Source organism: Pinus tabuliformis, chromosome 1_2 (assembly GCF_031772625.1).
Source record: "Pinus tabuliformis cultivar Carrire ecotype Pingquan chromosome 1_2, CPIR1, whole genome shotgun sequence".
Lineage (NCBI taxonomy): Eukaryota > Viridiplantae > Streptophyta > Pinopsida > Pinales > Pinaceae > Pinus > Pinus tabuliformis.
Genome location: NC_142298.1, coordinates 709,987,806 through 710,010,958, shown reverse-complemented (window position 1 = coordinate 710,010,958; position 23,153 = coordinate 709,987,806). Strand labels below are relative to the sequence as shown.

General features: G+C 37.3%; 1 pseudogene; it reads left to right on the top strand.

The window, feature by feature from the left end:
* Positions 1-13,060: 13,060 nt before the first annotated feature.
* Positions 13,061-20,988, top strand: LOC149207710 (actin-like; annotated as a pseudogene).
* The last annotated feature ends 2,165 nt before the right edge of the window (positions 20,989-23,153 follow it).

The following is a 23,153-nucleotide window of genomic DNA, read 5'->3' as shown; positions in this document are numbered from 1 at the left end:
TGATGAGTTTTAGAATTTAATCATAGGCTGAATTGGAAAGTTGTAAAGCAATATCTTGATTTTCAAAATTAGACATATTGGCTTCCTAAAAATACACCAGATCCAATCCAGATCCGAATCCTCCGACCATTGTCAGTAATCCTCATAAAATTGGGCGAAAATCTAAGAAAGTTGCAGAGAGATCTAGTTTAACCGGAGAAAAATCAAGTAAGGATTTCATTCCTAGAGTTAATTCACTCCCAGAAAGGTTAGAAACTTTGCAAAACATTGAGTTTGATATTAATTTTGAGCAGAGTTTATTTTGCAGTAAATCTTTAAGTTGGATTGATCATACAGTTGTTGATTCCTCTATATTTTTTCATAACCCTGTTGAAGATTTGTATTCACACAATAAATCAAGGTCACAACTTATTCACACTCTTGATCACTTGCAGAACCTCTCTTCAAACTTAAACACTTGGGTGCAAAATAAGATTCATAGGCCATCTTTCGATTTTCGAAATACTTCCATTACATCTACTACCACTCAAACCATCCCTCATCCTCCACCTTCCTCTTCATAAACTGTTCACACCACTCAAACTATTGTTAATCCCCTTTGATTGTATCGAATATCCCAATCCTTGTTTTAAATCCACTACCTCCCTCCAGTTATGGATGACCAATATGCACCCCTTGTTTTTCCTCAAAATCCTGGTGCCATGCCCCCTAATTATCAAACCAAAATACCTTTCTTCGACAACAATCAAACTATTACAGCTCCATAGCACATAGACAAGATGAATAATTTCCTTGACCTCCATGAAGTTGAAATTGAATATGTGATGATGAGGCTATTTATACAAAGTTTTGGACGAGAAGTTCAGAAATGGTTTGGAGCCCTACCAGCAGCTTCTATCACTACTCTACTTGTCCTTTAGAGGCAGTTCCTAGATCGGTGGGAGGTGAAGAAGAATCCCCTTCAGATTTTGTTCGAATATGAGAACATCAAAAGAAATGTTGGCGAGAGTGTGCAGGACTATTGTGTGAGATTTAATGTAGTATACAATGCTATCCCTACAAATATCAAAGCACCAGAGGGATTGGCTTTGATTAAGTTTCCAGATGGGTCTGATGTCGATATGGCATATCAGTTACATGAACGTGATCCTACAACTCTAGAAGACATGAAAAAGAATGTTGTGAGCATAGAAGTGAACGTGCTAGCCAAAAGAGCAAGAATGAGATTAGAGAAAAGAGTGACTTTGAAAGAATAAGTATCTACTTCAGATGTAAAAATGGATACATTTATTCGAACGATGGAAAGGATGGTTGACCAGTTGTCCATAACAGACAGACTTGAACTGCAGATCTGGAACCCAAAATTTAGAGGGCAGAAGCAACCCCAATTCTGAATCAAGCAAAGAGAGAAAAAAGCATCGGAACAACCAGCACAACAACAACAACAAATCAGAACCCCATTACAACAAAATTATGTTCAAGGAGTGGAAGAAGAAGAGGAGGAAGAGTCGGTAGTTGAAACAAATCATTTCTTCACTGCCAATGGTATGCCTATATTTTTTACCAATGATGAGGAGTATGTAGAAAGTTTCGACATTCCAAAGGATGAGGACTACATCTTAGCAAATGATGTTGATTTGGAGACCGAATCTAATGATTATCAACATGGCTATATGAATTCTTTGAGCGCACAACAAAAACAATACTCTTTGAGGAGCAGAGATGTACCGGTCAATCCTATTCAAAATAGGAAGGATGTTCAGTCAAAGAATGATCTCTCAAACAATTAGAAAAGAGGAAAGGAGCATGTTGATCAGAATCCTAGCAAGGTAGATTAGCCATCAACAAGTACAGCTGCAAAAGAGAAAGACAATCAAAAAAAGGATAGTGTAACAAAGGAGAAAACAGGTAATACAGACATCGTTGTCAAAGAGGTAGGAAAACTCACATCTTTTAATTTAGAAAGTGAAATTGCTAAATTGAAAGTGTCCATTCCTTTGACCAAGCTTGTTAAGAATAGCCATTATAAACACCATGTGTCTAGAATACTGCAAATTGATCCTTTGTCCGACATGGTGAATGTTGAGGTTGATCATCCTGAACTTATTTTTGGTCCAGCTATAGAAGGTCAGCTAGAAGATAGCAAGGTCCCACCCTTTTATTTGATTCTTACACTACATGAATATATTCTTCATAATGCTATGCTTGATTCCAGAGCTTCTCACACTTTGATGCCCAAGGCTATCATGGAAAAGATGGGCCTGGATATCACCTAACAATATCATGATTTGTATTCATTTGATTCTAGTAGAGTTCGTTGTATTAGTCTCATCAAAGATTTAGTGGTTTCCTTAGATCAAATCCCAACCAAGAATGTTTTGATGGGTGTGCTAGTAGCTTATATACCACCTCAATTTGGTATGTTGTTGTCTAGATCGTGGGGAGCCAAACTCAAAGGCACTTTAAAACTTGACTTCTCTTATGCTACAATCCCTATTTTTGATCAATTGAGGAAGTTGTACTGGGAAAAGAAGATGAAATATATGATCACTAGTAAAGAGAAGCCCATAAATCATCTAATAAATGTTGTACATACAGATTTAGAGTCTTTTGTTTTGTACAATGATAGTGGATTGAATGATGTAGATATTCAGCTCATAGAAGTAGATGATGTACCAGAAATTTCTGAGGGTTTCAGAGCAATTCTTAATCAAGAAAAGAAAAAAGTGGAAATTCCTTCTTAGCAGCCTCCACAGGAGCAGAAAGTCAGCAAAGAACAGAAAAATGAAGTAACCAGCAAAGGTAAGATTGAAACAAAAGCAAAATTCCAACATTTGGAAGACGAAGACGGCCTTTGGAGCATGGACTTTGATGGTGCTTTGGGTAAGGATGGTGTGGGTATTGGAACTTGGATTCGAAGTCTTGTTTTTCAACCAGACAAAGTTCCAAGTAATGTTAGAGTGTGTTCCTATAAATTAGATTTTGATTGCTCTAACAATGAAGCAGAGTATGAGGCATTGATTACAGGTCTAAAGATTTTGAAGAAGCTGGGTGCGAAAAGGATTTCTGTTTATGATGATTTAGAGTTAGTGATTAAACAAGTCAAAGGAAAATATCAAGAGAAGCATCTATGGATGAGAGCTTATAAGAACACAATTCTAGATATCTTGAAGATGTTTCCAGAATACACATTGATAGCGGTGCCAAGAAGTCAAAACATCATTGCTGATTCACTTGCTACAATAGTGAGCAATCTGAAAATTCCAATGAATTCTAGCAATAAATTTGAAATTCATGTCAAACATAGGCCTACTATTCCTGATAATTTGAGATATTGGTAGGTTTTCTGGGATGACAATGAAATTAATTCCTTTTTGCAGAATGAAGGGAAGTTTAAGGATGCTTTCATTGATGATGTTTGTGATTCTGATGAACAAGACATTGAGGTAAATCATATGGATGTTTTACAACTTAAGGATGATGTTATTCCTAGAGGTCTTATACCTTTAGAGGATTTGTTTGATGATGAAGGAGTTGAATATGTAAACATTGGGACAATGGATAAGCCTAAACTTGTTAAGTTATCAAAAACATTATCTCTTGAGTCAAAGGCTAAGTATGTTAAGTTGCTTTCTGAATTTTCTAATGTTTTTGTGTGGGATTATTCAAATTTGAAAGTGTATGATAAGAACATCATTCAACATACCATTCCTATCAAACCGAATCAGAAGCCTTTTAGGAAAAAGTTGAGAAGAATCAATCCAAAACTGCTGCCATCCATTGAGAAATAGGTAAATAGATTGTTTAAATCTGGTATCATTGTTCCAATTAGATTCCTTGATTGGGTTTCAAATTTGGTCCTGGTACGAAAAAACACTGGAGAGATAAGGTTGTGCATTGATTTCCGGAATCCAAATAAAGTGTCCCTGAAAGATAATTATCCTCTTCCTAAGATGGACCACATTCTACAAAGAGTAGTTGGAGCATCACGTATGTCACTACTAGATGGCTACTCAGGTTACAATAAGATTTTGGTGCACGAAAAAGGCCAAGACAAAACTGCCTTCATGACACCATAGGGGACTTTTCAGTATGCAAAGATGCCATTTGGGTTGAAGAATTCCGGGGCCATTTTCAGTGGGCCATGGACATAGCTTTCGCTAATGAGAAGGATGTTTTCTTAGTGGTTTACCTAGACGACTTGACAGTATTTTCTAGTTCTGATGATGAGCATTTACACCACCTGAGAATTGTTTTTCAGAAATGGAGGAAGGTAAGCTCCTCAGTCATATAATTTCCAAAGATGGTATTTGTATTGATCCTTCTAGGGTGGAGGCAATTCAGCAAATAGACTTTCCGTGCAACAAAAAGGAGATCCAAGCCTTCAATGGTAAGATGAACTTCTTACGCAGATTTATACCAAATTTGGCTGAGCATTTGTGTGACTTAACTAATATGTTGAATAAAGACAACACTGTGAAATGGACAGAGGATGCCATGAAATCTTTCAACTCAGTGCCATGAAATCTTTCAACTTGGTAAAGCTTTCTTTAACCACAACCCCAATTTTGATCAGTCTCTATTATACTCGTGATTTTGTTATATTTTCATTTGTGTCTGAGAATACTTTAGCTGTGGTGTTGATGCAAAAGAAGGATCAGGTGGAGAAGCCCATTGAATTTTTCAGTCGGAGTATCAGAGATGCTTCTCTTCACTATAACATCATTGAGAAACAAGCCTTGGCTCTTATAAAGGCATTGAAGGATTTTTCAAGTTTACATTCTGCATTCACATACCATAGCATATGTTCTCAATGCCACTATCAAACATGTCCTCATGCAAACTGATCCGAAAGGAAGAAGAGGTAAGTGGATAGAAGCGATGTTAGAGTATGATCTTGAGATTAAGTCCACGAAACTGATCAAAGGTCAAGGCTTGGCAAAACTCATGGCTGAGTCGAATCTTCATGCTCTAGACATAAATCTTATTGCTTCAATGTCATATGAAGAATATGGTGGCACACTCATTCAAGTATCAGAAATGTTTCTCAACTCACCTTGGTATTCTGATATAGCATATGTTCTTCAACATCTTTCTCCTCCTCCTAGAATGTTGAAAAGTAAAGGTAGATCTCTAAAATTGAAGTCTTCAAAATTCTGTATTTTGGATAGTGCTTTCTACTGGAAAGATCCGGGAGGGGTTCTTCTTAATTGTTTGGTTGAAAATGAAGCTCAGCAGGTAATGAATGATTTTCATAGAGGAGATTGTGGGGGTCACTTGTTTTGGGAAACAACAGCTAATAAAATCTTGAGAGCAGGGTATTATTAGCCATCTTTATTTTCAGATTTATATAAAACAGTCATGAGCTGCCATGAATGTTAAGATTTTCAGGGAAAAAGGAAGTTGCTTCCTCTTCCTTTGAAGCCAGTTGTAGTTAATGTGCCTTTCCAATAGTGGGGGCTTGATTTCATAAGAGAAATTCATCCTACATCATCAGCACAGCACAGATGGATTTTGACATCTACCAGTTACTTCACCAAATGGATCGAAGCCATTCTAACAAGGCAATCTTCGGAGACGGTAATCATTTAGTTTTTAGAGTCCAATATTTGTCTCATTTTGGTTTCCCTCACAATATTGTTACAGATAATGCAGCATCATTTAAATCGAAGAAAATGGTTGAGTTTTACAACAAGTACAACATCAGATTGGGTCATTCCATGGCATACTATCCGCAGGGCAATGGACTAGCTGAGTCTTCAAATAAATCTTTGGTAAGAATTATTAAGAAAATGTTGGAGGCAAACAAAAAGAATTGGCATCAGAAGCTCTTCAATGCTCTGTGGGCTGACAGAGTGAGAAGTAAGAAATCAATAGGTATTTCGCCTTTTGAATTGGTTTATGGTACTGATATAGTGTTTCCTACATCACTTGCAGTCCCGATCATGAGATTATTATAAGAAGTCGGTAGTGAAGAAGATGATATTCATCGATGAATCAATCAAATGATTCACCTTCAACATACAAGGGAAGAGGTTTCTCAAAATAACTTCTGACTGCAAGAGAAGATAAAGAAAATTTATGACCACAAGACCAAGGTAGAAACGTTTCAATTGGAAGATGTAGTGTTGCGATGGGATACATGAAATGAAGAAAAAGGGAAACATGGTAAGTTTGACAATCTGTGGAAGGGACCTTATAAAATCTCAGCCTATCGAGGACATAATGCATTTTTATTGAAGGAAATGGATGGTCAAGAATGCTTAGGAGGACCGGTGAATGGTAGGCTCCTGAAACACTATTATTTCTGATGCAGCTTGCTGAAGTTGTTTCACTATCATTGTATACACCAATTTACTTTCCTTGCAAGATTTGAAGTACAATGTCATTTGAGCTTGGGGATCGAAGTGAAGGCTATAAAGCTTAAATGCTTTATTTTGTTTTTAATTGGTTTTTGAGTCAGTCTAGAGTCGGTTTTGAGTTAGTTTTTAGTGTGTATCAAGTCATTTTTCAAAAATTTCACAAAGTTTTCAATATTTCATTTGTTTCACTGTATTGGCCCAATCAGCCAAGCACTTGGTCTATGGTGTTCTTGACACCTCCAAGGAGCTGCCATCCCCAATAAGGCCAATGTTAGTGTCAGTATATGCATACTTCCATCAAGGATCAAATCTGCTTTTTGCATTTTCATTATAGGTGTCTCATACTAAATTTTTTTATCATTCCACTAGGTCATGCCAAAAATGATCTTTTGATGGTTGTCTTATTCTTCTCAGAACATCTAATTTTCCCTCATCGGGTATATTTGATGACCCTTCATCATGTTTCATTCATTTATGGTTTTAGTTATATTATTTTTAGAGTCAAGGCAGTTATGTCTCCATTAGGTCTTAGGGTTCATTTCCAAGGTGAAAAGCTTTGTTTTATTGCAAATAAAGGGCAGAAAAGGTATGAGGAAGACCAATAAACAAGAATGGTTGGTAGTTAGTCATGGTTATTGTAAAAATTCCTTATTTCACTAATGTAATTTTCATCTCGAAAACATTTTTTTTTTATATGAAAACAAAGTATTTTAGTTTGTTCATATTGTTCATATCCTTGATGTAATTCAAGTCGTTTTACGTAACAATTGTTCCCATAAGCTGTCGAAGGAACTTCTCCTTTCTGCAAGAGAGGAATCATTGAAGGATCAGCTCAATCAAAATCATCATCCACCTAAAAAGAGACAAAGAAATAAGAAACAAAGATTTGAAGACAAAGTAAAAAGTTACAAACAAACATTATAAAGTGGGGTCTTATAAGGAAAAATCAAACTCATCCTCCATATAAGATTTCAAAATATTTTTTCAAACTTCATCATGCTCATTTGACAAAGAGAGAAAAATAGAGTTGCAGCGAATTGGTGGCCAAAGAAACCTTGGGCGCTGCGCATAGAGCAAAGAGCGTTGTGCATAGGGCAAAGTTGTGGGGCGCTGCGCATGCAGGCAAGGCACTGCACATACAACCGGAGCACTGCGCATAGAGCCCATGTGCCTATGTATTTTTGCACGGCGCTGCGCATACAACAGGGCACTACGCACCTGTACAAGGCACTGCACATAGGGCCAACAACCATCAAAATTATCCTAAAAAAGCATCCAAAATCGTTCCTTTTTCTACCTAGAGCCTCAAGCAAATATACTCCCTAAATTATCCTCCTAGCACTCATTTCATGATTTTTGAGTTTGTTTGCTATTAAAATTTTCAAACCCTAGGTTGTCTAAAAACCCTCCTTGCTTATCATTTTCCTGTTCATTCCCATATCTTGTTGTCATATCCCTAAATATCATCCCTATTCCCTATTCCCTACTATCAAATACACTTATCCCCTATACCCTAGTCCCCAAACAAAATCCCTAAACCCCTACTTACAAAATAGTCCCTACTAAAAAATACCCCCCTTTCTCACTCTCACATCATACATATCTCATTCCTACATCACACAAACTCCTCTCCCCTTCCCCTATCCCTACTCACCATAACTCACTTCCTGATTACCTTCTCTAGGGTTTCTAAAGCTTCAAACTCAAAAACATGGATAAAGAGGATAAAGATTATGAGGAGGAGGAAAACAGTGGCAGTGAAAGCATGGAAGATGAACCTCAGCATCAGAGAAAACCACATAAGGGAGGCAGAATTATCAGAGAGGAACCATAAAAAATCAGAGAGTTAGAGGCTTCCCCTATGACTGTCTCTTGTTTCAGGCATCAGGGATGTTATGAGTTTTGTGAGAAAGTACAAAGAGTTCAACATCATCCTAAGCTGACTAGGATTTTTGTAGCAAACCTCCATGATAACAAGGTAACTCTTGCAGGGGTGAAATTTACAGTTTCCACCTCCATCATCGCTGATACTACAAGGATTCCAAATGTGGGGGAAAATGGTATAAAGCACAAGATTTGGATGAGCACTACTATGAGCCATACATCAAATCTAGGCATAGGAATGAAATTAAGAGGACCTTTCCTTTCAGGTTCCTTCACAACAAGTATGCCCCTATGATGAGGATCATTATGAAGTATTTTACATGTGAGGGCAGATTTTCCAGATTATACACCTATCATATTAGGCTTCTTATACACTTCACAAGAGTGAAAATTTTGAACATCCCATACTTCTTATTCAGGAACATTGAGAAGATGGCCTACATTGTACAAAAAAGGCCATACCCCCAGCAGATGAATAGTATTTATCACTATTCCTTGATTAAGATTATTGTGCTACATCATCTCAACCTCCTCAACATCTCCTGGGATACATTTATTGCCAATGACATCTTCAATGGTCCTCAGATTCCTCCACCGGTGCCTCAAGAAGCAGAAAGGCCTTCCAGTAGTACTAAAGTAAAGAAAAGTAAGAAGGCTAAAGAGACTAAAGTTTTTGAGAAGCCAAAAACCTACAAAACATATCAGAGAGGGTCTATAAAGTTGTTTCAATGGATAGGCAAGTGTTTACTCCACCTGAGGTGGAAGGGGCCTTGCCTTCTTCATCAACTCATAGGCAAATGCTTGCTCCACAAACTGTGGAAGGGGCTTTGCCTTCTTCATCAACACAACAGGTACAACAAGTGCAACATGTGCATAAAGGGAAGGAAAAGATACTGGAGGAAACCCTCAATGATGAAGAGGAAAGGGAATTTGATTTGAAGGAACATGATGAACCAGAACAGCCACACATTCATGATGGCATTGAGATAGTCGACTTGAAGGCTCAGGATGAGGTGACAAATGAAAATATAATCATAAAGGAAAAATATGCACAGATCCAAGCACTGGTGGACAATTTGGTGAGAGATAAGTATGTCATTTCATACCTTGAGCAAGAGAACAAGCAGCTAAGTGACAAACAGGTCCTCATGGAGCTAGAACTTCTCAAGGCCAAGAGGGAAGATGACAAAGGAAAATCAGTAATGCAAGAGGAAGAGACCCCAGCCACCTTGACTACAGAACAAAGGATTGAAAAGGAGACTGAAGAGGATAGAGAAATATGGCTTAACAGGGTCAATTTTCATTTGGAGAAGCTACTACAAAGGGCCATCAAGGACAATCAAATCATCAGGCACATGGTTCACCATTACAGGACCCAGAACAAGATTTGTAACATAACAGTCAAGCAAATGAAGACAAGGCTAATACAAGCCCTCAAAGGATAAAAGGAGGGTGATAGGCTTAGTTTGATTTTTGAAGCTTTCTTGGCTGACCCAAACACTTGATGGTGGTGGTCTCCCACAAATTTTGAGCAAGTTTTGAGAATTTTTGTATTTTCAAAGAATTTAGCAGTTTTTGACTCAGAAATTTTGGCTTTGCTTTTCCTAGGAGCATCCAATGGCCAAAAGAAGAACACCATTAGATTTCTAATGATGTAATCATGCTCCCTATGCATTTTCTAAGTTTTTGAAGCAAAATTGGTTGGTCAAAAGGTCAAAAAACACTCAAAAAATGACTTTTCTGCCCTCTTTTTGACCATGGCGCTGTGCATAGAAGTAGTCTTGGGAGAATTAGTTTTTGAGGGGTCAAATCAACTCCAAATGGGAAAATAAATGTATATTTGGAATTTAGACATGATAGTATTTCCAATGAGCTATCATGAGCTCAATTTGGACACTGGGAAGACCTCCAAAATGGCCCTGAAAAAAGTGCTGCGCATAGCCTTCTAGCGCTGTGCATAGGACAATTTTCTACTAAATTTTCACTTTACTGTGCCATGACTGTAACTTTTTGGTTTTCTCTCATGGATGATGTTTTTACTGATGTAAATGGTGACTAGGCATGTAAATAAGATGAATATTAGTTATTGGAGGGTAGATTCATTGGATCAAAAGTTCTCTTGAAGTCAAATGAATCAGTTTTTTCCCTTTTAGAGGCAGGTTGTTAGGGTTGCCTAGATTCCAATTTCTTATTCAGCTTTTAATGGATTAGTTCCTCATCTTAGGGATTCGACCCCTGAGTATGGGAGGAAGTTGAATTAACGTATATATATAATTTTTCTTTCTCATTGTAAATGGTTGGATTTAGTGGGATTGCTTAGGCTTTGATAGACCATTTTGTACCAGTTACAGCAGGAAATTAATGAAAAATTATAGCTATTTATTTGGGATTCATGTGGTATGATGCTCAATCCAGTTTTTCTTATTTTTTTTCATGTGTTAAAATGTATTGTTGACTCCATTTCAGCATTTCATACACTTTATGTGAATGTATACAAGTCTGAAAGGAAGAATCTAGATATTTTATGCTCCGTTTTGGGTAAACATTTCACATTCTATGTTTTCTTCAATTTAGGAAGAATCCATGAGGTTTACATACTCTTCCTAGCTCCTCACCTGTATTTTCACCTCATCCATCAAACCCTAAGGTTCTAATCATTGTGCCTACCTTGACCCATCGAACACCCTGTAGTTTTGAACTAATTTCCTTGCCCTAACTATTTGGCTCCTCCTGATCTAGCAAAACCCTTTAAAATCAAATCAAACCTTACGCTACTATACCTAGCCTAATATCAGTTTCTAGATCCAGTCAATTTGGTTGAGATCCTTATGGAGAGAGACCTCTCCTGGCCTAGTAGGACTAGCTACTTGGCTAAGCGTGGTTTGTGGTTGCCCTGGCATTGCCTTCCTTCAGCCTGAGGTTCAGTCCAGGTGTTAACAGTGTCAAAATATGGCGGAAAAAATTGTAGTGAAATCTTGAATTGTGTTTTTTAAACTATTTTTTTTATTATATATATGGATTCAATACCCTGAAAATCCCCCAGGGCACTTAGATTGTGCAGCGATTACCCATTAGCTTGTGATTTCAATAAATTGTTGCAAGATTTTAAAGAGATTTGACCAAAAAACCTCACCGAAAAAGCCTCAAAAAAATCACACTAAAGACAATTAGAATATTTACGCCGTAAGGCGTTCCTCTAGGAAGAACTCCCCTCCAGTGCCACTCTGTACCTTCCTGCGCCATTGATTTCGTTGTTAGACGATGGAATTAATATTCACCGTTTGATTCGAAGTGTTCGATTCATTATCCCTCGCCGTTCGTTGTGGGCCTAAAGTTGTAGACACATTGCGGTCTGTTTCCAAGATGCCTCCTCGATGGGGTTTGTGATGTCGCTGGGAGGGGAAGTGCAAAGGAGAACCATGGAAGCCCTGCCGACGTTTATAGGGTCGTATAGCATCTTTCTGGATTCCTCTGAGGTATGTGGGGTTTATGAGTTCACTTGGTCACCCATGGCGTTTGTAATTGCTGCTGCGAACAAATTTGGTTGGTGGTGTGGGGCCGTGGAGATTTCGCGTGGAGATTTCTGTAGCTACAAAGTCTCTGTGTTTTCCAGATAAAATAGTAGGCGAGCATCCTTGTTCTAGAGTCAACTTTTTTTTATGGACTTTTTTTTGCTAATGCGCTCGCTGTTTTTTCTTTCTTCATTTTTGTTGAAGTTTGTGGAAAACATAAATAACAGGAAACATTAGGAAACTGTCGTAAGAGACTGAAAAAATAGATTATATGAGCGCTAGCCGTAGGAGACTGAAACTGTAGTAGGTTAGTGCCAGAACAGAATTTCCAGCAGGGGCCACCCGCTCGGCACAGTCCCCAGCGGATGCGGTTTGTCAACGCAAATGTATTTGCACCGCGGCACATGAAAGCACACCATCATGTTGCAAGGCATACCAAATATATTTCCACAGTATTTCACATAAAATGTTACGAAAATGTCATATTTTAATGCTAGCCTTAACCTAGCATTAATTAGTTTCACGGTTAGAATTTTGGTTTATGTATTTATCTATATCACCGGCAATAATACTCCGAACTGTATGAACGGAGTTGTCAATATCTGATAAGCCCAAAGAAGATATGAATAAAAAAAAAAACTTTATATTAAATTTATTGTTTTGGTTCAAACTAATGCTAGTGGCAACGATATATACCATGCCGTGGGCAGGTATAATAACAGTTAAAAAAAATGAAAGGGAAACGCACCCTCGAATCTTTCATTACACCGTTCGATAACAGTAAAAAGAAGTGAAAGGGAAACACACCCTCTTAAGATGGTATTAGCAGTCGGATTGTACATTACAGCGTTCTCCATCTTCGAGCGAAACACGGGGACTCCTTTAACACCCAAAATGCTCTCCCTTGCAAGATCTTCAACATTTAAAAATTCTGCAACAGACTCTCACTAGAACGATAGGACCATAGAAAGTTTAAAATTCTGCAACAGACTCTCACTAGCACATATTTACGCCGTAAGGCATTCCTCTGGGAAGAACTCCCTTCTAGTGCCACTCTGTACCTTCCTGCACCATTGATTTCGTTGTTAGGCGATGGAATTAATATTCACCATTTGATTCGAAGTGTTCGATTCATTATCCCTCGCCGCGCATCGCATCTGGCATCTGGCCGCGCATCGCATCTGGCATCTGGAAAGCATGCACTGCACTCCGAATCCTCCTGCGCTCTCTGTTCATTAAGCAAAACCCTCCTGCGCTCTCTGTTCATTAAGCAAAACGAGAAACTTCTAGGATGTGGATATCATGCCCGGGGGATCCATGAGCATCGTGCGAGAAAGCCCTACTGCTGCCATTGTCAAATTCAAGGCCAGAAGTATTGAGCCGGCCCATCACCATACCTTTGGGCATGATCTTCTTGTTGTCAAATTCAAGGCCGGAAGTATCGAGCCGGCCCATCACCATACCTTTGGACATGATCTTCTTGTTGTGTCTGGGTGATCCCGTTTGATAAAGTCGGTTTTCACATGGGGTAAGTGGTATCTCAGAATAAACAGGAAGCAAGCAAGCGGCATAGCATTGGAAATATGGTAGAAGAAGATATGGCCAGGTCCAAACCCCCGCATATCCTCAAAACCTAGATTTGTCCACCGTTCTTATAAGTTTAGTAGGTTTATTCTAGCGTAAGGAGCCTCAAGGTACTCGAGATATTGACTACCCACTGTTCGCCGGTTCGATTCCCAAACGAAATACAGACCCTCCGCCGCTGAATTTCTGAGGGTTTCAGCGACAAATTATCATGCAGGTGCCCTGTCAAAGGTACAACTTTTTTACAGCTCGTTTGAGATCCAGTTTTGGGGTTCTGTTCTTTTGTTGTTGGGCTGAAATTGGGTTTACTCAGTGTTAGGTTATTCAGTTGTGTGGGCATATTCTCGGTTTTGTTAATTGAGTGATGCGAATTGAATATAAAACAATCTGGGTTGGGTCTACAGTTCCGAAAAATCAGAGCAGGCGTTTTTATTACTATTCAATTCAAGAAGAAATGACTAGATATTGAAAACCCTTGTTTTTAATTTATGGGCTCTGATTGATGTTTGGAGTGTCATGTTCTCTGATTTTGTCCCTTGTAGATCATGCAGAAATGCTTTTGCTATTTTTTCGTTTGATGGGCATTTTAAATAATTAGGCTTCCTCTTATGCTGAGGGAGTATCAGCCACCCACAAGTTCAGTCATCATGTCGTTTTATCAGAAATCAAAATTTGGTACAAATTGACGAAATATGTAGCCTGGATCATGGTCTGCAGAGGAACCAGAATGACCACATCCCACTGGCTGTGTTGTATGCTGAGCATCACTATACTCTACAGCGTGATGATCTGAAATTTGTAAGTGGTTGGGTCCAAAGACATGGTGAGAATGTGTGTGCCTAAAATAAACATAGTATTATGTTTAAGCCCTCAGGGAAAAATCATAATCAAATGAAAAGAAAATAGCACTCATTCCTAGGAGGTCAGCCCTCTTAGTATTCCTAGGATGACTGTGCGTAGCCATGGAATTTCATCGTGATTTCTTTAAACAGTGAAACTTCTTTAGAACCACTATGTCTATTTAGAGCTAGGTAACTAGTTCTTACCATATAAAGGCCACAGGAAGTCTGTTTTTTCCAATGAGTTGAATTGCCTCAATTGAAAATTCCTCTAAGAAGACGCGGAGGAGGTAATATGATCACAGCATGGTCCTCTACGACGGAATGGACATTGAGTGGGGCCTATTCCTCTCTACAGATTGGGTCTCCAAATACAGGTTTACTTCTGGGTAATTATTGTGAAAGGGCAATGTCTAGTGGTTCTATGACTGTTGTCATGAATATCAGTGTAATATATGTAGTAGCAGCAGCCATGCAATCATCGTTCATTGTAGGGAGTAAAAAAATAATATATGCAGTTTTCATTGTACTCAAGAGAATTTTCAAGGTGACCACCTCTTTGAGGAGCAAATTGAAACATCTCCAATCGAAGTATTTGTAAAACATGGATGGAAACTCCCTCAATTCCTTGGAAGGGAAATCATATTGCGTCCTGATATAATAGATTGAGCACTTAAAAAAGACAAAATTATCTTAAGTCTCTGCCTTCCATAAGGGTCAAAAGCTTACATACCCATTCCTCACAAGAAATGTGATGGACAGTCTTTGCTTTCTGCTTTTGAGAACATGCCCTGACATTGAGGATCATCGAGATGAACTATATGGCTAGCATGAATTTGAAGGATCTTCTCGAAGTGTGAATTCAACATAAGACCAAGAAGCCTAAAATGGGCAACCTAAAAATTAGAATGGAGCTTTTTAGATATCATTCCTGATAATGACATCTTCGGGGGGTGAAGAGAATGGGGAGGTTGAAGATGAGAGAATATTCAACCACATTTAGTTCCTCTGCCTCTTTTGAACGGATGTGAGATATTCCAATTGCGATTAATCAGAGTAGTTGCGATTAAGAGTACAAAGGGATTATCATCACTGTTATAGATAACATTCAATCCAAAAATATGAAAAGAGGGAGAAGATAATAGACAATGTTTCTGAATATTATGTTCATTGGTCAATGGGAATTTCTAATTGCAAATGTCTATTCTTAAAGGGGAGGGGTGAAGGAAGGCATGGTTATGTCAGCTCACTATTGAGGTCAGCTGGTGAACTTGTTCACGTCAATCAGTTAGAGATCAAACCTCTCATTTTTGAGGATAGTGTTCCTCCATCATCTGGTCCACCAAATGAGGGAATTGCTTTTGAGACTTGAGTTGGTCTTCGAGAAACCACTTTCTAGTTCAATGGAGTTGTCCTTGTCTTCAAATCTAGTGTATTTATTGCATTTTGTTCTTGGTTCATTCTCCCTGACTTGTAGAATGGTTTCTTTCTCGAAAGGTTGATACATCTAACATTGATGGTTCAAAACAATTAGTTTATCCACACTGAACAAAATGGAAGAATGACTATGTATTGTGATAGATCCAATTTGAAGGCACTTTTACCACTTTGCTTTAGAATTTGAAATAGTCCATATTAGTTTGTTTTCAATTTAAAATTCTATCCCTTCATCCATTCTTTTCCTTTGGCTTAATATTGTGGTTGACTCGTTGCTTATCAAGAGATTCCTTATACTTTTGAGTCTTCTGCAATGCCCACTTCCACCCATCGATGCATTTTGTTGATATGCTTGATGAACTTTTCAGCTTGTCATTGAGTAACTTTCTTTTGTTGTTTCTACCATCTAGCCAAAGTACTTTCTACTCTGGAATCTCATGCATGCCTCAAAGTTGAATGGACAATTTATTAGTGGAGCGATGGATCAGTCTATTCTATGCTAAAAATATAAGAATTGATCATCTTCTATCGTCAAATGTTGATGGCCGTACATTCTTAGCAATCACACTATAGTCGTATAAGGTCCTATTGGCCACTTATATTTTTTCATGTGTTGGAATTTAGAAGATGAAGGCTGTGCCCCTTTTCAAATTGGTGTTTATTAATGGCCGTAATGCATTTCCAAAGATGTCATAGAATTTTGTTGTTTCTGTCATATTCAGTGGGTGTTAGTAGTTTGAAATTCACTCAAACATGCTTGAAAAATAGATGTGCAGTTTGCTGCCTTAGTATGGTCTTCGTACATTTCCAAAGTGTAGTTGTTTTTCTTCCAGGCATTTGGCCCCATGATATAGTGTTATTGACATGGGATTAGATACATGTCTACTAATATAATAGCTCTTTTGTAATTGCCTCCTTTTAAACTTGATTAGAAATTTTTAACATTCCCATGAAATGACTCACTATGTTTGAGAGTGTTTCCAACCTCATCAGACTTCATATGGAGAAAATAGAATTTCATAACCCATTCAAAATTTAGCAGACTTAACAGTTTTCGGGATTTCAGGATCAACGGGATTGTGGCATTTCATTAGATTATATCATGTATGAGGATAGGTGATTGGCATTTAATCAAGAGCACCAAGCCCTATATGTATCCCAGTGTTTGGTGTTGATTGTTGAACCCCTTTGCCATGGCCTTAGCAAAAGTGTACCCTTCACTCAAGTCAAAATCATTGATCACGCACATTAAGCTTTCTCTACCATATTATAAGGCTTGGATTAAGACGTTTGATCAAAATTGGGCAGTGTTGACTAATATCCCTAGAGAATTGAACTAGAGGCAAAAACTAGACAAGAGAAGAGGAATCTAGATTCTAGATGGTTGATTCTTAAATAATTAATCATTGATGTACAATGGATGCCATATTTATCTTGATTTATGTACAAATATGCATGTTTTCATATCTTCTACAACTAATTTAGCATTTTGGATGTTTTTTTAATATAAATGCAAATATATAATATATATATACACACACACAAGACGCTTCGCTTCTGACAATTTTTGGAAAATAACACTTCCGACGCTTTGCTTCCAAAAAACAGACCTGCTTCATCCCTGCTTTGAGCAACATTGCTCAAGGGCAAACCATTAAGCTGATGCACTTCCTTTGGCTAAGCTACTGCTATGACATGGGCATATTTTGGTCAAAATCACCCAGACTTTCACCTTGCCCAGTCTGCTTCCTGCCATTGCAGAATTTGAGGCCTAGTGCATGGTTTGACATACATCCATTGTTCAACATCAAAATCTGCTAATGCAATTTAATATAATACATTTAAAAAATACATGATATATTGTAGACTAGGATGAGTACATTAGGATTAGAAAGCAAATGTATCAGGTACCCATCATAACCAGATCCTCCTTTAGTTGAAATTGCACTTTACCCTAGTTGCCATGTCCCCTATAGAGTGAAAGAGAAACCTCCTTGTCCATAATTTGAGGCACATTTGGTAATTTGATTTTAGTACTGCTGCTGCTGTTTCTTTCTGTGATTGCCCTATTCTGAAACTGTCAATCACACTTACTTCCACAGGGTTGCTTGAACATTATTAGTAGTGTCTGGACTCGTGCCATCATCTCAAGTCATTTTTATGTCATGTATAATCGCTTTTCAGGTGATGAGCCTTAGCAAATTTAGAGATTCCCGATTATGATCATGTCTGGTGGGTAAATAATTGCAAATAATGACTATTTTGTGTCTTATGCGCTAATACCCTCATTCTACCAACCAATGTTTTCACGGTGTGCACTCTCAAAAGTTCTGCTTCTTTTTGCATAAGTTAGCAGATTGATTGCTCTACTTGAGACAGTAACTATTAAGATTGAGCCTATATTTCAGAAGTTAAAAATCAAATTAAGTTACAGTGTTTGTTCCCAATTTTGATGGGAGGCTTTTCACATGGCGTATATTTATATCACTTATTTTCTTATGTCAACTCGTGATGGATAGTAGGTTGAATCTATGGATTGTCAAGTCTGTGGCTAGCTTTGGCTAGTGGAGCTTAAGATGCATGCCGTTTTACTGTAGACTGTTTAAAGCTTTGTAGTTATTTGATTTTTAAGGTGTACCTATTTGCATCCAATGTATAATGTTGTAGGTTTTCAGTTTTGTTTAATTTGTTTGCTTTGCTTTGATGCAAGTAAATTGTAATTTATAATTAGATCACTCACGACTTTAAAATTTTTCCAAAAATCACCAGTTCAAATTGAACATCCTTAAATTTGTTAGATCCAGAGTACTTGGAGCACTGACTTATCATATGTATGCAGCTTATGGACGATTTTCTTTTTTAACCTAGGTTTTAATTTAGGATGTCTTGAAGCATGCAACATAAGTGGTTTTGAGCACTTCTATAATCTTCATTTACAGTCAAAATGGCAAACAGAAGTTTGAAAGTGTTGCAAGAGTCAAATTCTTTTTATTATTTCTTTTGTGAGATTCTGGCATTGTATTGTTTTTATTTTTATCTAATAGCCATTTTATTCTAATTCATTGGTGCTCATTTTTCATGGGCCTTAGATGTTACCAAGAATATAGATGTCCTGTTGCTGTTAATGAAGTCTTCATGCCTTCACAAAACTTTGTGCATTTATGGAACTTCCTGGAAATCCATATCCCAAAGCTCCCAGAATTGCCCTAATGGAGTATACATGGCAAACATCCAAAAGGAATCCCTTGAGCAAACAAATATAAAAGGATAAGTCAAAGTTTTCCAGGCTTGAGTAAGAGACAAGCCCAAAGTTCTCTAATTGCCAGACTGAGTACCACTCTGAGATTGATACAAGTGATGTTAAGCTTGATACTTATTTTGGTTTTTCAAAAAAAAGAGTATGTTTAAATATTTGAATTCAAAATTCTATTTTCAGGTATTGTTCTAGATTCAGGAGATGGTGTCACTCATGTTGTTCCCATCTATGAAGGCTATGCCCTCCCACATGCAATCTATAGAGTGGACCTTGCAGGTAGAGACTTAACTAATGCACTATGCAATATCCTGACTGAGAGAGGTTACTCCTTCACTACAACAGCAGAACGAGAAATAGTTTGAGACATAAAGGAAAAATTGGGATATGTTGCAATGGATTATGAAAAGGAGCTGGAACTGGAAAAGACCTCTACTGCATTGGAAAAGACTTATGAGCTTCCAGATGGCCAAGTGATTACAATTGGCTCTGAAAGATTTAGGTGTCCAGAGATTTTATTCCAGCTTGCTCACATTGGGAAGGAAGCTCCGGGGGTACATGAAACTACTTACAGCTCTATCATGAAATGTGACGTGGATATCCGAAAGGACTTGTATGGTAACATAGTTTTGAGTGGGGGATCCACTATGTTTCCAGGCATGGCTGATCGGATGAACAAAGAGATCATAGCACTTGCTCCAAGTAGCATGAGGATCAAGGTGGTTGCTCCTCCAGAGAGAAAATACAGTGTCTGGATTGGAGGCTCCATCCTGGCTTCTCTCAGCACATTCCAACAGGTAGTCCTGCCCACCACATTCTTGAAATCAGAAATATCAACTCAACCATATTTCAACACTTGAACTATAACCTATAGCTTAAATATTTGGAATAATGGATCATGAGACTCCAGAAAATAGGATTTATTTAATTGCCAATTATTTTCATTAGTATCCTTCATGCTTATAAAAAGTATGTTATTGTTTTGAGATCTGAAAACACTTCCCAGGTATTGTTTCTGATAGGGGAAGAAATTTACAACCACACATTTTTAAGTTCCTTAAGAAACATACTTGAGGAGCTGCATCACAAAGCATAGACTTCCTTAGACTCTTGTGTCAGGTCTGACCTATAGTTTTTACACCAATTATCACCAAGGACTTGCATTGTGCCTCGTCTCCTTGAAACTACCTTTGGAAAAAGAAAGCTCCCGAAAGGTCTTATCTAAGCAGAGCTCTGGTCTTAGAAGGACTATACCAGGTTGGTGTTAAAGGGTCTTTCCTGAGCTTTCCAAAAATAAACTTCCCTTTGCCAAAAGAAAGGTCCTGAAAGGTCCTATGTAAGTAGAACTCCAGGTCCTGAAAGGTTTTATATAAGTAGAGATTCAATCATAGAAGCTCATCCCTTAGTAGAGCTCTGGTCCTAAAAGGCCAGCCTGCTAAGTCATGTCCCAAAAAGACCTTACCAGGTCTTACTTGAGCATGGCAAAGAGTTAGTCCTAAATGGTCTGAGCTAGAATGTTCGATTGAGAACAAGTTGATGTATCCAACTCTGGTATAACTTGATTGACATAAAAAATGTAAGAGGGTAGTCCAGACTCCAAACTGATAATAGAACCTATGTGAATGGCTTGATGCTAGTCATGAACCAATGCCTTTGGCTACAAGTCTTCTTTGATTTTATTAATTTAGACAGTGGAACTAGTCTAATAGAAAAAATGAAACCCTAACCTTAGCAATTTCATTCTAATACCAGTTGGACCCAACTCTACTCGAAGATATCTCTGGCTAAGGAACTATAACTTTTGTTGTTTATATTAACCGATACTAAGGTTCTAACATCAAATAACATCATTCTGATTATTTCATATTTGGTTCATTGATTCATCAAATACAAGCATGTTTGTGACTAATTTCATTGTTGGTTTGTACAAATGTGGGTAACATGAGCAGAATATGACGAATGTGGCCCATAAATTGTTCACAGGAAATGCTTTTAGTCCATCCTGTAGTTTCCAGTAGAGAGTTCATTGTTTCCTGAATCTTGTCGAGTAGTAGTTATTTTGTGAGAAAATGGTTTGCTGGCTCCAGGTTTGTAAAAGTATGGTTGAGGATATTGATTTCGGATTAACTACATACAGCTCATAGACAACTAGATTTCTACAATATGTATGTTTTGGGTTGATCATTATGGTTTGGCAATTATGTAGGAAGGAAAATGGGTTGTCTATTTGTTATTTCTTTTGAGATGCTTGTAACTATTACTTATATTGAACGAATAATATAATGTTCTTTTTGTCTCCTAAAATGTGCTTGGCTATATGAATTGGTCACTCCATATTAACTTACAGAATTTCAATTCTCATTCTTGGTTGTTTGAATTGGTTACATGTATATTAACTTACAAAATTTCAATTTTCATGAAACAAGTTTTCTTGCCAATACAAAGGCACAATATATGTTGAATTGGTTACATATATATTAACTTACAAAATTTCAATTTTCATGAAACAAGTTTTCTTGCCAATACAAAGGCACAATCAATGTTACTTGGGAGCGGGAGCGACATTTTCAGAAGCTCCCAGTTTGGGAGCGAATCCCAGAGCAATTTTTTAAAAATATATATATATTTTATATTTTTTAATTTTTGATACATATATGTCAACAAAAACATGTAGAATGATGAATTAGATATAAAAAACATAAAAAAACATAGATTGATCATTGAACCATATCACATCAATCATCTAGAAGTTATAATCTTCATCAACCATGTCCACAAGTTAGTAACATACATATTACAATTGCAACATATTGAGTCTCGTGAATCATGATTCATCAAATTCAATCTTAAAGTTTCAACTTCAAGCTTTCAAAATTGAAAATTCAATATATAACATTTATCATCATTGATCACCAAAGTTGTACTTGTAAGCTAAGTTTAACCATTACAAGAAATAATATCTTAGATATTTCTAAGTTCTAACTTCTAACTGTTAACATGAAATGAAATGTTATAAAATGAAACATGAATAATGAAATGAATTAATGAAATGAAACAACTTTAATCTTTCACGAAGCATCATATTCATAATTCACAATCATTACCAATGAGTTATAATTGCCAACTTCAAACTTTAAATTTTCATTGTCACAGTCATATATTGTTTACAAAAAATATCATTATGATATGAAAGAGTCAAGATTCAAGGACTCAAGACTCAATAGTTATGAAAACTAATAGAAACTAGAAAAGACAAGTAAACTGTAAATCTACATGTGGCCCTTGCCACAAGAGTCTCTAGGAGTATAAGTAGGTCGTGGTGGTCTTCTAGGAGTCTCCCACACAGACCAAGGACCAGAACTAGAAGGCACATTCCCTCCATGTGAGGGTGTAGATGGAGGTGGCGACAGCAAAGGAACAAGACTCAGAACTCAAGCACTGCTACTGGATGGTGGAGGTGGCATGGCTACTACAACTGCTTCATCTTCATCCCTTATAAGTTCCTCTTCCAGTTCTTCAAGATGTATAGTGCCATCCTCCAAATTGTCTTCCTTTGGGTGGTTGTCCCAAATTTTATATGTGGGATCCTCGTAAGCCTGATCACAGTAATGACTCAACAACCTCAAGTTGTAGTGCACATAAACCAAGCTTTCTGCCCGGTTTTCATTGAGTCATAATAGGGCTCGCATAGTGTTGGTATTCTAGCCTTTTGAATTCTTATTGTACATCATAGATGTATTTCATGTCAAATATAATAAATCTCATAAGCCACTAACTACTGACAGACATTCATTTTGAAGTAATAATGTTACTGTTATGAAATATCTTCTTAAAGTTGCTCCAGAATTTTGTGTCATGCGTACTTTTTGCAATAAACAGTTGGGAAATCCCATGAAGATGAGACAACTCAGGTAGCAAGATGCGTGCTTGGAAACAAAAGAAATAAATTTAAAACGCGGTTGGGAGAGCTCAAGAAACTATGTTATCACAAATAGGTTAATACCCATACTATAAAAGGAGACTGAAATTAAATGCAGGGTGCACACCGAATATTAAATGATAGTATCATGTTTAGATCATCTTCTATATTTTTGCATTTTTTGAACAGATTCAAATGGACATGAAGTTTGTCAGGGTAAAAATGCCAAAAAAGTGGCCCAAAATCTAGTGATAAGGAGGGGAAGCAATGCAGGTAATTTCCACTGCAACTTGATTCCATATTTTTACAAGTTCTTAACATAAATGGTAATTTTTTATTAAATGGCTGTTCACAAGTCAACAT